Source organism: Eptatretus burgeri, chromosome 1, assembly GCF_056783735.1.
Source record: "Eptatretus burgeri isolate ZD-2024b chromosome 1, Ebu_testis_v1, whole genome shotgun sequence".
Classification (NCBI taxonomy): Eukaryota; Metazoa; Chordata; class Myxini; order Myxiniformes; family Myxinidae; genus Eptatretus; species Eptatretus burgeri.
This window is the reverse complement of record NC_140961.1, coordinates 742,852-756,945: the sequence shown is the minus strand read 5'-3', so window position 1 is coordinate 756,945 and position 14,094 is coordinate 742,852.

Here is a 14,094-nt window from a genome sequence, read left to right as displayed (position 1 = left end):
AGAACCGTTGACCAGTCTAACAGCAACACCTATCAATGCGCAAAATTTTAAAAGTTATCTTGTCTGCCGTAACAGCACTGGATTTGTTCCTTGAGTAGCTTGAGGGCAAATGTCTTTCCGGTTCCGGCACCTCCAGTGATGAAAATTTTGACTCGCTTCTCTGATCCATTCATTTGGCATTCAGTGCTTCGCATGATGAAATTGAGCAGATCGTACTGCCCAACATTCATGGCTCTTCTCACTGTTTCAAAGTCAGCATCGTCCATTACAGTTTCTTTTAGTTGGTTATCATCAGGGTCAGCTTCCAGTGATTCGTAATTTTCAAGCTCAACGACAGCACGTGCCTGTTCAAAAGCAACTTGAAGCTGTTGATCGCATGTTCGGTGTTTCTCAATTAAGTTTGACATCTGCTTAATGGTCTCTTCTTTTGCCAGAAAAGCGTCTTTCGCTGTGTCAAATCCATCCATCAGCTCGTGTTCAGACCGGAACGGACAGTATTGTGCAAGCAAACTAATATTAGTTCTCAGGATCAACAGTCACTTTGAAGTACGGCACTCTAACGACAGCTCAAACATTTCTGATTTTCATATTGCTGTTGTCCTGGAGTGTTCGCAAGCGAGATGTGGTGGGAGCTGACAGCTGCTGGGAAGCATCTTCACCGCCATCATCCTCAACTTCATCTTTCTTCTTGTGGTGCGGCTGGAAAAACATGACAAAGTCCATAAGGCGCATATCGGCGAAGTTGTCGTCAGGATGCTCAAGTGGCCGCTTCTGATAACGTTCAATGACATTTGAGCAAAACCTGGCAGCAACATCGTCGTTTCCAAAGTTGATGACTTGGTAGCTCAGACTTTCTGGTATTCAGAAAAATGCATCGATGGGAACTTTTACGCCGCTTGAGATGACACAATCGGAACACGCGCTCACAAGCAGACTTGGCATTCGTTGAGGATCTTCATGCAAACTTTAAATAGTTTCCGAGAGGTGTCCCCTTCCTTCCTGTCGAATTTGACGGCTTCCGACAATTCCTTGTTCAAGCCGGTTGGTTTACTTTTGGAAATGTATTTGGCAAATGTATAAGGCAATCGTTTCATTGGATCCACATGGTTGGATGTCCATATTTCTTTGCCAAAGCTTCAGAAGGCTGGGATTGTAGTTGTTGATGAATCTCTCATCATCCTTGCATTTGAAAATGCAAAATCAACCTCCATTTGACACAAACTGATCAGATGTGTGCAAGGTTTTTGTTTTCTCGCAGACTTATCAAGGGAAATTGAAGCGGAAGTATAAAGAATCGTTCTTGTTGCATGTTTGTGAATGTAGCTTTTTCTCCACGTGCTTTCAGTTCAGGATCTTCTGGCATTTCACACGACATGACCTCATCGATTCTCTCAATTCCCGATTCAGTGTTGAAATATGAAGTGGTTTTTTTACCCAAATGACTTTGCGAAGATGGGGAGAACCCTGTTCTTGGAATTCGACATGCCACCAGTAATCCATGATATGACCGCCCAGCAATTCATGGTTGGTTTTCATGTGTCATCATTGCGTGTGCTCAAGTCATGAAATGTCGGCTGATGACTGTTGGATACTTCTCGATCAAGATTTGCATCTCATCAACTGTCAAGCTCACCGGATCTCTTTAAACATCGCCATCAGCAAGCAGTAAAGCTTTTCGTATATCAAGCCAATTGAGATCAATGCAGCTAAATGTGATGAAGTCGTGAGGAGGGCCGAAGCATTGGATTTGTGCAATCAATTGATTTGGTGCCATTCTCCGATAAGCCGATCATCCACAAAGATTTTTCATGTACAAATGAACATCAACTTTACTGCCGTTCTGCTAAATACTGGGGCTGCACACAAATGTTTCATTTGATGTGATTATACTCGTACATTGAAAGGGAATGGAAGAGGTCATCATTTCGCAGGAATCTCAAGTCGTCGGCCAGAATTCTGGTTGAAAGTAGTCCAAAGGTGTGATCTGAACAGGCCTCCCCTCTTGAAAGCTGTTGATGCCGTAAGGGAAGAGGTAGAACCATGCAAAATCTTCAGCCTTCATTTCATGTGCAACATTTACGATGTTGTCTGTTTTGCATCGAATGGTATTCAAGTTGCGTTCATTATCCGGAACATTGTCTTTTATGGTTTCTCGTGGCTGAGTGCGATCAATTGGGAGCATTACGGATATTCTGATTGGTATTAAGGCAAATCGCGTTCGTTGCGAAAGTTCCACCTGATGATTCGGTGCCGTGTGACATAAGCAACATAAATAAATATATATGCGCATATGGAGTAATATTAGAGAAAATGACACAGTCTTCCTCCAGATTCCTGAGATACATGGAAATGTTGAGTTCTTTATATCGTGTTAAGTAAGACATAGTTCTTTTTAGATCCTCGTGGAGGATTTCTAAGTCTTACTCACGTTGTTGTTCTTGTGGACTTTTTTGTTTCACAACCCAGAGTTTTCATCGGATCTTCGTGAAACTTGCCATGTATATGCAGAAAGCCCACGCGCAGGCAGTAACCATCTCCGATTTTGGAAATTCTTCCAAGAAAAAAGTTGACGTCATAATATCGCCGCTAATGGAAATAGCTAATACCATTATCTCCGAAACTAGGCAAGCTGTTTGAATTTTGTTTGCGGGAATCAAGCCGGGCATTAGCACAGATAATTTATCGCAAACCTGATACATCACAATGACGTCATATTCGTTTTTATGACGTCATCATTAAGAGGACGAGGATCTTAGCTCATTCAAGCTTGTTTTATTTCCAAACGCTGGCTCCACAGTTTGTATTCCCAGTGGAGATCATTTTCAACCTCTGTGCAGCCGCCAGCTTGATTTGGTTGAAGGATTGTGGAATATATTTCAAACCCAGATGTGTCGATTCTCTCCTGGCACAGAATGACGCACACAATGATAGAATGACGGCAAGACAGCAGCCCTTTTGGTACAATAATGGATTTCACTAGTATGTAGGTTAAAAGTCAGTCTGCTTCTCACAGACTGAGGAAATATACACCATCTTGAAGCAATCAGAGCTAAGTGAATACATCTGGATATTTCCTTGGACCAACATTCCAGTTGAGCTTAAGTAATATCAAGCTTATGATCTTTGGATCAAGAAGTAATATCAAGCCTTGGATCGATCATTTAATAAACATCCCATAGTAAGCAGAATCGATTGAAATGATTAAAGTTTTATTTGAAAGTTCAACCTGTTTTGAACATCTTTACATGGCAGGTCGATCATCTTTCAATACAGAGGAAAGATATGATTCTGCAAATTAAAATTAAAATCGATTCGTGTTCGAGCACATCAACTCGTACCGTGTTGGAGCACACCAACTCGTACCGTGTTGGAGCACACCAACTCGTACCGTGTTGGAGCACACCAACTCGTACCGTGTTGGAGCACACCAACTCGTACCGTGTTGGAGCACACCAACTCGTACCGTGTTGGAGCACACCAACTCGTACCGTGTTGGAGCACACCAACTCGTACCGTGTTGGAGCACACCAACTCGTACCGTGTTGGAGCACACCAACTCGTACCGTGTTGGAGCACACCAACTCGTACCGTGTTGGAGCACACCAACTCGTACCGTGTTGGAGCACACCAACTCGTACCGTGTTGGAGCACACCAACTCGTACCGTGTTGGAGCACACCAACTCGTACCGTGTTGGAGCACACCAACTCGTACCGTGTTGGAGCACACCAACTCGTACCGTGTTGGAGCACACCAACTCGTACCGTGTTCGAGCACACCAACTCGTACCGTGTTCGAGCACACCAACTCGTACCGTGTTCGAGCACACCAACTCGTACCGTGTTCGATCAGAACTCGTACCGGGTTCGAGCACACCAACTCGTACCGTGTTCGAGGACATTTTCTATGACAGATTTATAACAATACATTTATTTTAGCATCAAGTTCAATGAACATTTTATTCTAATTATTATCACCCTCAAACCCATCATGATAATTTTGGAGAAATTGCATCGACAAAGGCATTGTGGGAATTTTACCGTGTGAATGTTACCTTGAGGGAGGGAGCACGGCATTATGGGAATTTTACCGTGTGTATTGTTACGGAAATGGTCCTTATTGGACTACTAAATAAAGGATTAGCTCAGATCCCCAATAAATTCATGTATAGTTAGGTTGTTTTGTAAAATGGACGTTATATGTGTGTCGGGAGATGAAAGAGGCCGTTTTATTGTTGTGCGGTGGTGGTGGAATGAGAGGTCCCTCTTCTTCTTCCCCATCACGGACGATAGGCCTCGCCCAGTCGACTGAGAGGGTGTGGCCAAAAAGAGGGAGTGAAGCGAAGGGGAGGAGTTTGTCAGCAGTCGCTGAGGAAGGCGTGCTCGTGTGTCGAAGGAGCGAACGGGAGAGAAATGAAGGCGTGCTCGTGTGTCGAAGGAGCGAACGGGAGAGTAAGCTAAGACCTCGTGAACAACTCCAGTTTGGCAGAAGTGCAAAACTGCAGTCGGTTGAGAGGGTGCTCGTGTGTCGAAGCGAGCGAACGAAGGCTTCGGAGAAAAGAGTATTGTGTGTGGAAAACAACAGTCGGGTTTTCGAGGCATGCTCGGAGTGGCTTTGAAGCGAGAGAAACGAAGGCTTCGTGAAAAGGTTGAGTTTTGAGAAACGGCAGTCGGCTTTGAGAGGCGGCCTGCACGTTGAGTCTGCCCTTTTGGACAGTGGGAGAGGCGGCCTGCATGTCGAGTCGACGATCGACTCGTATGGGGAGGTGATTGACGGGTTCGGCCTGCGTCTGGCCGTGGAGCCTTTGTACTCACTCACCTCACGGCTCGACACATTTGTCAATCCGCTTGCGGAGCTCGGCACCTCGATTTGGGCCTTGTCTGGTGAACGGGCTAGGCCTGGATTTGTATGCTGGACCGTGAGAGAGATCAGCTGAGGCACATCATCGACCTTACGCCGGGTCAGAGTGCGCGGAGACCGCGTGCGGTGTGAAGGGGGCAAGAGTACGACGCCTCCATTTCGCCACGCGGCACGTTCGAGCTGGAGCTCGAATCCGTGGACATCCACCTGTTGCGAGTGACATTCGTGCTTTTGACACTGTCCTCTCATCCATGAAACATCACTGAGTACTCTGTCTTGTCTTGCATGCATGCTGTCTGTCTGTCTGTCTTTGTCTGCACATTGTTTAAGGCATATTTCTGTAGCGACCTTCTCGAAACCTGTAGTCCGTGGTTCCCTAGTTAAGAACGGGTTGAGGAGTGTTAATAAATACATCGTCGTGAATGTTTTGCTTGTGTTGTGATCCCCGATGTTCCCCAATAAATCTGGTTAATTCGGATGAAATTTGCTTCGAATTAACACGTGGATGAAGAGGGGAAAAAAACAAGAAAAAAAAAACACAACAACTGGTGACGGTCTTCGAATCCCGCCACCGCTCGAATCCCTCCGTCCCCGAACCGCACCAGTTTGGTCGTCAGGAGCGGGATATTTGGACCAGTGGTGCATTTCCCACCCCGGACATTGGTTACAAAAAAAAAAACGGTCCAAATTTGATTTGATTTTATGCTTGAGCGATCGGAGGAGAAACTTGCAAATTACAAAGAAAATGGAGTTGCAAAATGGCGGTGCGGCTCCACCGCAGTGCGACATGACGTGGGAGAGGGCTAATTCTAGCGCAACGAGCCGCACGGCACGAAGGAAACGCTCCTGCCCACCGGTTCAGGCCACGTGGACACGGTATACGCCGGGGCAGACAGATCAGGACGCCGACGCATACATTGGCAAGCTTCAGACACGATTGTCAGAGGCCTTGGAGGAGTGGAGGTGTGGTAATGACTCTATATAGGAATTGCAAATTGAATTGGACAAGGCACAACGGCACGCAGACGAGGTTCGGGAGGATTGTGTGCACGGGGAGTCACAACAATTGCCGATGCGCAGGAACGAGTTCGGGGGCTGGAAGAGGACTTAGCCAGCACAGTCGAGGAACCACATGGAGAAACGACGGAAGTAGATTGGTTGCGTGGGTTTTTGTTGCAAAAGGCGAGCGAACTGAATAAAAGAAAAGAGGAGCAAATTAGTAACTCTCGGGATAGGAAAAGCTTGGAGGAAGAATGGGAAACAAAGCTGGAAGAGGAAAAACGGAAACACGATTTGGAATTGGAACTACTGAAGGAAGAGGTAAGATCAGGCAATCAGATAAGAGAAAGCCGAGAACAGAAGATAAAAAGAGGAGAGAAATATCTGGAGCAAAGGAAGGAAGAATTTTTGGAAAAGTCGAGACAGTTCAAGGAACTACAGGAAGAAATGAGGAAAGTAGAGTGGAGTACCCATTGCGTTGGAACAAGAGAAGAACAAACTGAACAAAAGAATAGAGGAGTAAATTAGTAATTCCCGGGATAGGAAGAGCTTGGAAGAAGAATGGAAAACAAATCTGGAAAAGGAAAAATGGGAATTGGAACTGAAGGAAGAGGAAAGATCAGGCAATCAGAAAAGGGAGAGCCTGGAACAGGAGATAAAAAGAGGAGAGAAAATCTGGAGAAAAGGAAGGAAGAATTGTTGGAAAAGTCCGAACAGCTTTGGGAATTGAAGTCCAGGGGAAATATACTGGCACATGAACTGGAAATTAACAAGGGACACGGTAAGAGAATGGACGAATTGAAGGAGGAAGAATGCGAAAGAGGCGCGGAGATGAGGAAGGAATTATGGGGAAAAGCTTCGGAGTTACAGAAACACCAAAACAAAGAGACGTAATTACAAAACGAGCTGCGGATGTTAAGAGAGGAAAGAAAGAGAACGGAGAATGAAACGTTAAGGAACCACACTGTGCAGATGAAACAGCTCGAAGCCAAAGCAAGATTAAATAATGAGATGCAAGAAAGAGTAGTGAAGGAACAACAAATGAAACAGGAAAAGGAAATCAACAAATTGAAGGAAACGACGAGATTGGAGAATGAAGAACAAGAGAAAAAGTGGGATAGAAAACAAAAAGAACATGGATTTAAAATTGAACAACTAAAGGAAAAAGCAAGGTTGGAGTACGAGGAGATAGTGAAAGAACAAGGAATGAAGCAGGAAAGGGAGATGAACCAATTGAAGGAAACGACGAGATTGGAGAAGGAAGAACATGATAGAAAGTGGGATAGAAAACAAAAATAAAACGAATGTGAAACTGACCAACTAAAGAAGAGAGCAAGGTTGGAGTACATGGAGATGGAAAAACTCCGGAAAGATAACGAACAACTAAAAAGGCTCAGAGAGGAAGAACGACTCAAATGGGAAGGAAAATGGAGCCAGGAACTAGAACGGCACAATAATATGGGATGTGTGACATCACCACAGGGAGGAATGTTAGTGGTGCGGGACTTGATTGACATCACTCGTCGGATGACACCACAATTTGAACAAACCCTGGTGGAGGAGACATTGAGGGAGCACACGGGGTTGTTGACGAATGAAACACATTTTGAGCAGGTCCAGCATGTGGAGCTGACAACCCCAGAGGAATGTGGCGAACCGATGATGAGCAACCTGCTGGAGAGAGGCGACCCGACAGAGGTGACTCTGAAACGAAGCAGGTACGTGGGTACATGCTTACATGGTGCAGACGATGAGCTTAAGGTAGAAATTGAATTTTATGTTAATGAAGAGACTCTGTCCGATGGGGTGCACGTATGCGTGACCCCTGAATGTGTGTGTGGAGTGTCTGTGAACGAATGCTGTGAGCCCACAGTCCAGACTACAGCACCGGTATGTGCTGCCGAGACCGAAGTGTGTGTGGGTACTCACCTGGCGGTCGAGAATGTAGCCCTGGAATGTGAGAGAATGTAGCCCTGGAGTGCGAGGCAGTTGGTCAGTGCACAGGCAAGGTTGAAGGTGTGGAATGTCAACACATAACCTTGGAATGTGTGGAGCCTGCTGTGTGTGGGAGTCCTGAGCATGGAATGAGTGGTGACATAGGAAATAGGTTTGAGGTGCGAGGGGAAATAGAAATGCCACCAGGACAGAACTTGAGCCAGGGGACAGAAACCATAATGGACAGCTCCGCATGGGTTCTTACAGAGTTGGAGGTGCTGCATCCAGGAGCAGTTTTATATTGGATTTTAGAAATCCAAGTTAGAAATTGGATTTTAATTTCTCTATGAGCCTCACAGGAACTTTGGAGTGGAGTGTAGATGAGTGGCAGGCGGCACTGGCGTGTGTCACTTGGTCTTCTAACCTTTCTGAGCACACGAGAGGGGTTGGCTAGCTTAATGGGGTTTATCTGTCTTCAGGGAGTTATGGAGAAGAGAGGGAGGCCACTTTCCTGATTGGGGCTTACCTGATTTCTGTGAACCCTGGAGAAGAAGGGGAAGGCCGTTCCACTGATTGGGGTTTACCTGATTTCCGTGAACCCTGGAGAAGAGGGGAAGGCCGTTCCACTGATTGGGGTTTACCTGACTTCTGCGAACCCTGGAGAAAAGGAGGGGGTAGATCACAGCCCCCATTGAGGCGTGACCCCTTTGAGCTGTGGCGGAAAGGCGGCGGGGTCATGTAATGGGTGATGAGGGATTCGTTCCCTCACTCCCCTTCCAATGAGCCAAAGAAGCAGGCCATATGGGGATGTGAAAATCTTGATTGGAAATTGTACCGATTGATTGGAAATGAAAAGTAATTGCAAATTGAGGGATGACAGAAGGCATAAGAGTGGCATGAGTGGATTTGGGTGATTATTGGAAAAAAGTGGTGGAGACATTACAGGCAGAGCGTTAAACACACCTGAAACAAGTGGATGACAAAGAGTGGCTTGTTTGAGGAAGGATTGAAATGCCTGGTTGGAACCGTGCAGAGGTTCCATGGGGTTGGTGAAGAGATTTTGATGTTTCGTTTAAATTGTTGGACATAAACGATTAGGGCAGTATGGAGGAGGCCAGCGGACGATGGACGTAGTGACAAATTGATTGGGGTTTGATGAAAAAGTGTATTGGTTAAATTTGATGACAAAGTGGGATCCGAGGGACTGGTGTGTTTTTGGTTTCACATAAACGTGAAAGGTGTTTGATGGTGTTGTGGACTGGGTGTGGGGCACTGGGAATGAATGACTAAAGTGTTTGGGGTGAATGGCGTGATTGTGCAGATGAGGAGAGTGAGTGCGAACAACGTATCCTGTTGGTAGGAGTCTCTTAACCAAGTTAGTGTAGGTTAGAGGGACTTAGAGGATTTGACATGGATTCTGGCTGCTGTTCCATTGTGCAGGTGGACTGCGAGGGGTAGGTGCAGGCCAAGGTATGGGGTACTGGCTGGTAGTGTGACATGGTATGGGAAGTTGGTGAGTCGGGAAACAGGGCAGCAGGGCTTTGGGGGTTCCTGGCAGGTGAAGGCTGTCAGAGGTGCCAGGAGAGCACCATAGGGTTCAGTGCTGGGAGAGCACGGTAGGTTCAGTGCCAGGACAGTACAGTGTAGGTGCTATGAGAGCACAGTATGGGGGCTCGAGAGAGCCACTCCTTAGTTTGGAGCGCCAGAAGCACGCTCAGGTGAACCCCGAGGTTGCTGAGTGTCCTCCTCCCACGATTGGAAGCAGGCAAAGAGGCCTAGTAGTAGTCACACTCCCCAGCCAGCGAGTTATGCCTGGCACCACCAAATGGAAAAAAAGACAAATAAGGGCCTTGCCCAGGTTTAATAGAATGGAACAGTGTGCCAGGTCGGGAAAAATGGGTCATTAGGATCATTCTAGTCATAGTAGGGTTTGTTGCATTGTCCAGAGCTAAAAGTGAATGGTTTGGTTCGATGAATTCTCCTCCGCACCATTCATGTGTGACACGTGGTATGAGTAGTGTTGATGGGAAAATTTGTTAACCAGGGCCAGGCTAGGTCACCCTCTCCAAGTGCCAGAGAGGCCACTAGTATGTCATGAGCACACATCCACAAAGATAACAGTTGAGTAAGAAACACACCATCCTGTCTGTAAAAGAAAAAAAGAGAAAGGAAGAAAAAAAAAAAAAGAGAGAACTTAACCAAAACAAGTCAGGCAAGGAAGGTTAATGGTACACTCCATCTCACCTGGTCTGAGGTCATCACACCCATTTGCGTCCTCAAGAACACCTCCAAACTGCATTCATTTACCATCGATATCACCATGCCACCATTGCTGTGTCACCTGCTGTCTAATGCAGGGCTTGTTGCCTGCTGCTGCTTGTCTGGAGGCCATATTGGCCGAAGCATTTTTGTGGGCCATTGAGGCCAAAGTGCTTTTGTGGGCCGTTGCAGCCGAAGATTCATGCCATTTTGTGGGCTCAGTGGGGCGAAGAACTCTTTGTGAGATTAGGCCACTGGGCCGACTGAACTCACCTGGTGAGAGGCCAGTAGGGCCACGGAGTAAGGAAACCCTCAGGGGTGAATGGACAATACTGCCGGGAGGGGAGCCATGAAGGAGCGAACACGTGAAAGAACTTTGAACCTTTGAATGTTCTGCTCCAAAGCAAATATTGGTGTTAAAAGTAAAATTGAATGCCCTCCCGTTCAAATCCATAATTAGAATGTGAAGTAGTGTGCATAGAGTGTGAATTTGTTTGTTAGATTGGTGACCTGACACACTAGGATAGGGACATGCCAATCTTACTGTGACACTTTGGTGTTTTGGAGTTAAGTGCTTCCCATGTTGTGGGTTCGAGTAAATGGGAGATCTGACACTTTCCTCTCGTCCATGAAACATCACCAAGTACTCTGTCTTGTCTTGCATGCATGCTGTCTGTCTGTCCTTGTCTGCACGTTGTTTAAGGCATATCTCGGTGGCGACCCCCTCAAAACCTGTAGTCCATGGTTCTCTAGTTAAGAATGGGTTAAATATTGTTAATAAAAACATCGTCGTGAATGGTTTGCTTGTGTCGTGTTCCCCGATGTTCCCCAATAAATCTGGTTAATTCGTATGAAGTTGTCGCTATGGGTTAATTCGTGTCGCATCAAGGAATGCTCCATTCGATTGGCATATAAAACCAAAATGGTTACAGACTGACAGAAATACCAATCTTTGCTGTGATGGCTAATCAATGGGGCAAGAAGAAAATGAATTCCTGGAAGTGCGGGGAGAACCAGCATCACAAGTTGATGTTTGAAGTTTTACCTGTGTATCCATGACCCATGGCCCATGACCCATGACCCATGACCCCATAAAAAAACAAAACAAGAAAATATTTTTTCCTCACAAACCTTCCCGGGAGTTCGCTGAATCCACCGTACGTCGATTTATTGAAATTCGTTCTCAAGTTATAACACGACAGACAAACAGACACGCGAATATGTAGATATTGTTACGGAAATGGCCCTTCGTATGCTGCGAAATATAGGATTAGCTCATATCCCCCATTAAATGCATGTTTAGCCTGGTTGTTTGGTAAAATGGACGTTACATGTGTGTCGGGAGGTTTAGGATGCATGTTTATTGTTCGTGCGGTGGTGGTGGTGCATCGGGAGCTCCCTCTTCTTCCTTACCCATCCCGGCCGAGGCCCCTGTCTAGTCAGCTGAGACGGTGTGGCCAAAAAGAGGAAGTGAAACTGAGGGGAGGAGTTTTGTCGGCTTCGAAAGGGGGGAGGAGCCAGTGGCTCACAACAAGCGAAGGAAGAGCTCGTAAAAAGGTTCATTTTGGGGAAACAGTCGGTCTTGAGGCATGCTCAGGTTTCGAAGCGACCAAACGAAGGAGGGACAGTGTTGGATCTGCCAGGAGAGACGCTGAACCTGAGCGCACCGAGTCTGCATTTTTGGCAGCAAGAGAGGCTGCCTGCACGTCGAGTCGGCGATCGACTCTTATGAGGAGGTGATTCTGCCGTGAGAGAAATTTGAGGCGTGCTCAGGTTTCGAAGCGACCAAACGAAGGAGGGACAGTGTTGGATCTGCCAGGAGAGACGCTGAACCTGAGCGCACCGAGTCTGCATTTTTGGCAGCAAGAGAGGCTGCCTGCACGTCGAGTCGGCGATCGACTCTTATGAGGAGGTGATTCTGCCGTGAGAGAAACGGCAGCCGGCTTTGAGAGGCAAGCGTAGAAAAGGAAAGAAAAGGTGATTCTGCAGAGAAAGAAACTGAGAGGACGGAGTTGAGAAGTCGGGATTCGAGGCAGGAAGGCAAGAGAGGAAACGACAGAGCCTCTGACGGTCCTTACTCACCTCACGGCTCGACATGTTTGCCGATCCGCTTGCCGGAGTCCGGCACCTCGATTTGGGCCTTCTCTGGTGAACAGACCAGGCCTGGATTTGTGTGCTGGACCTTGGGAGAGAACAGCTGAGGCCCATCGTTGATCTGACGGTCTTGTGCCGTCGACCTTACGTGGTGTCAGAGCGCGCGGAGAGTCGACGAGAAGGAAGGCGAGCGCCGTCCCGCCACGCGGCGTGTTCGAGTTCGAGCTGGGGGCTCGAATCTGTGGACATCCGCTTGTTACGAGCGACATTCGTGCTTTTCGACACTTCCCTCTTGTCCATGAAACCTCACCAAGTGTTCTGTCTTGTCTGCATGCATGCTGTCTGTCTGTCTTGTTTGCACGTTGTATAAGGCATATCTCCGTTGCGACCGCCTCGAAACCTGTAATCCCTAGTATAGTTAAAAACGGGTTAAAGGTTGTTAATAAAAACGTTGTTGTGAATGTTTTACTTGTGTTGTATTCCCTGATGTTCCCTAATAAATCTGTTTGGTTCGTATGAAGTTGCTGCTATGGATTAATTTGTGTCGCGTCGATGAACGATCCGTTCGAATGGCATATAAAACCAAAATGGTTACAGACTGGCAGAAAACGCTCGGCATATGACAAAACCAGTCTGTAACCGGGGTCTATTTCCCCAACTGGTAAGGTTCACGATGACGTTGGTATCGCGATTGAAGACGCGTGACCCGAGGCCTGTGCCGTGCCAGCCGGCGTTATAAACCCCGGAGACGGTGGTGGTGGTGAGGGTGGCGCCAAGAGTGGGTTAGAATCCCGCCACCCGGGATCCACAACAATATATATATATATATATATATATATATATATATATATATATATATATATATATATATATATATATATATATATATATATATATATATATATATATATATATATATATATATATATATATATATATATTGTTACGGTTGTGGAAATTCACACAACACCATTCAGGTTCTTTAGCTCAGTTATGTCGAGAAGTGTGTGTTCTTGGTTAGAGTTCCCCACCCATGTCTAAAGGGAATTATTCATGTGCCGGGCTGTGCATCTTCAGTTAGCCGTTATTCTTTTGCTATCGTTATTTTAAAACAAACATCTAGCCTGGTGTTGGCGCAGTGGTTAGGGCAGCGGCTTGGGATCCAAAAGGTCCTGAGTTCAAGCCCCGTTGGGCCACTGAATTAATAAACCAGGGGGTTGACTCAGCCTGTCATCCTTCCGAGGTCGGCGAAATGAGTACCAGTATACTGGGCCGGTGTATACCCCGGTTAAAATAGGTGTACCATATCCCTGTGTCTTAAGAGGTGACCAGGGTTGCGTCAGGAAGGGCATCTGGCGTAAAACATGTGCCAAATCACTATGCGGATCACACGGATGATCCGCTGTGGCGACCCCTAACGGGATCAGCCGAAAGAAGAATAATAATAAGAAGAAGATTTTAAAACAAACATCTCACCTTCATCTCCATGGCGCCGCCATTTTGGTCACCGGGAACGGCATCCACGAGCGATGTCGAGGGCCGGTGATTTCTACCACGTCCGCTTGTGGAAAGAGTGATTTCTGCCACGTCGGCTTCCCGCGGCAGAAGCGGATCAAAATGACAAAAGGGGCGGAGCCAGCTGGGGGTGAAAGTCCAGAACCCCACCCACGAACCTGATAAAAGACGGGGATGAAACGCCCGGAGAGCAGTTAGGTCGGCGAGTTGAAGGAGTTCGGTCGGCCAGTTCAGTTGACGGTGAGCTGAGTTGGAGTTGACGGCAGTTGAGGACGGAGCTCTGGAGTTGAGGACGGAGCTGAGTGGAGTTTGGAGCCTGGGGTCGAGCTAAGCCTGCGGTGCCGTGCGGGGTTGGGCATCGGTGGAGGCAGCCGGAGAGAGGTCGCCAGCCAGGGACATAACGGTCCGAGGTGATCGGGCCCCAGGACGGTCC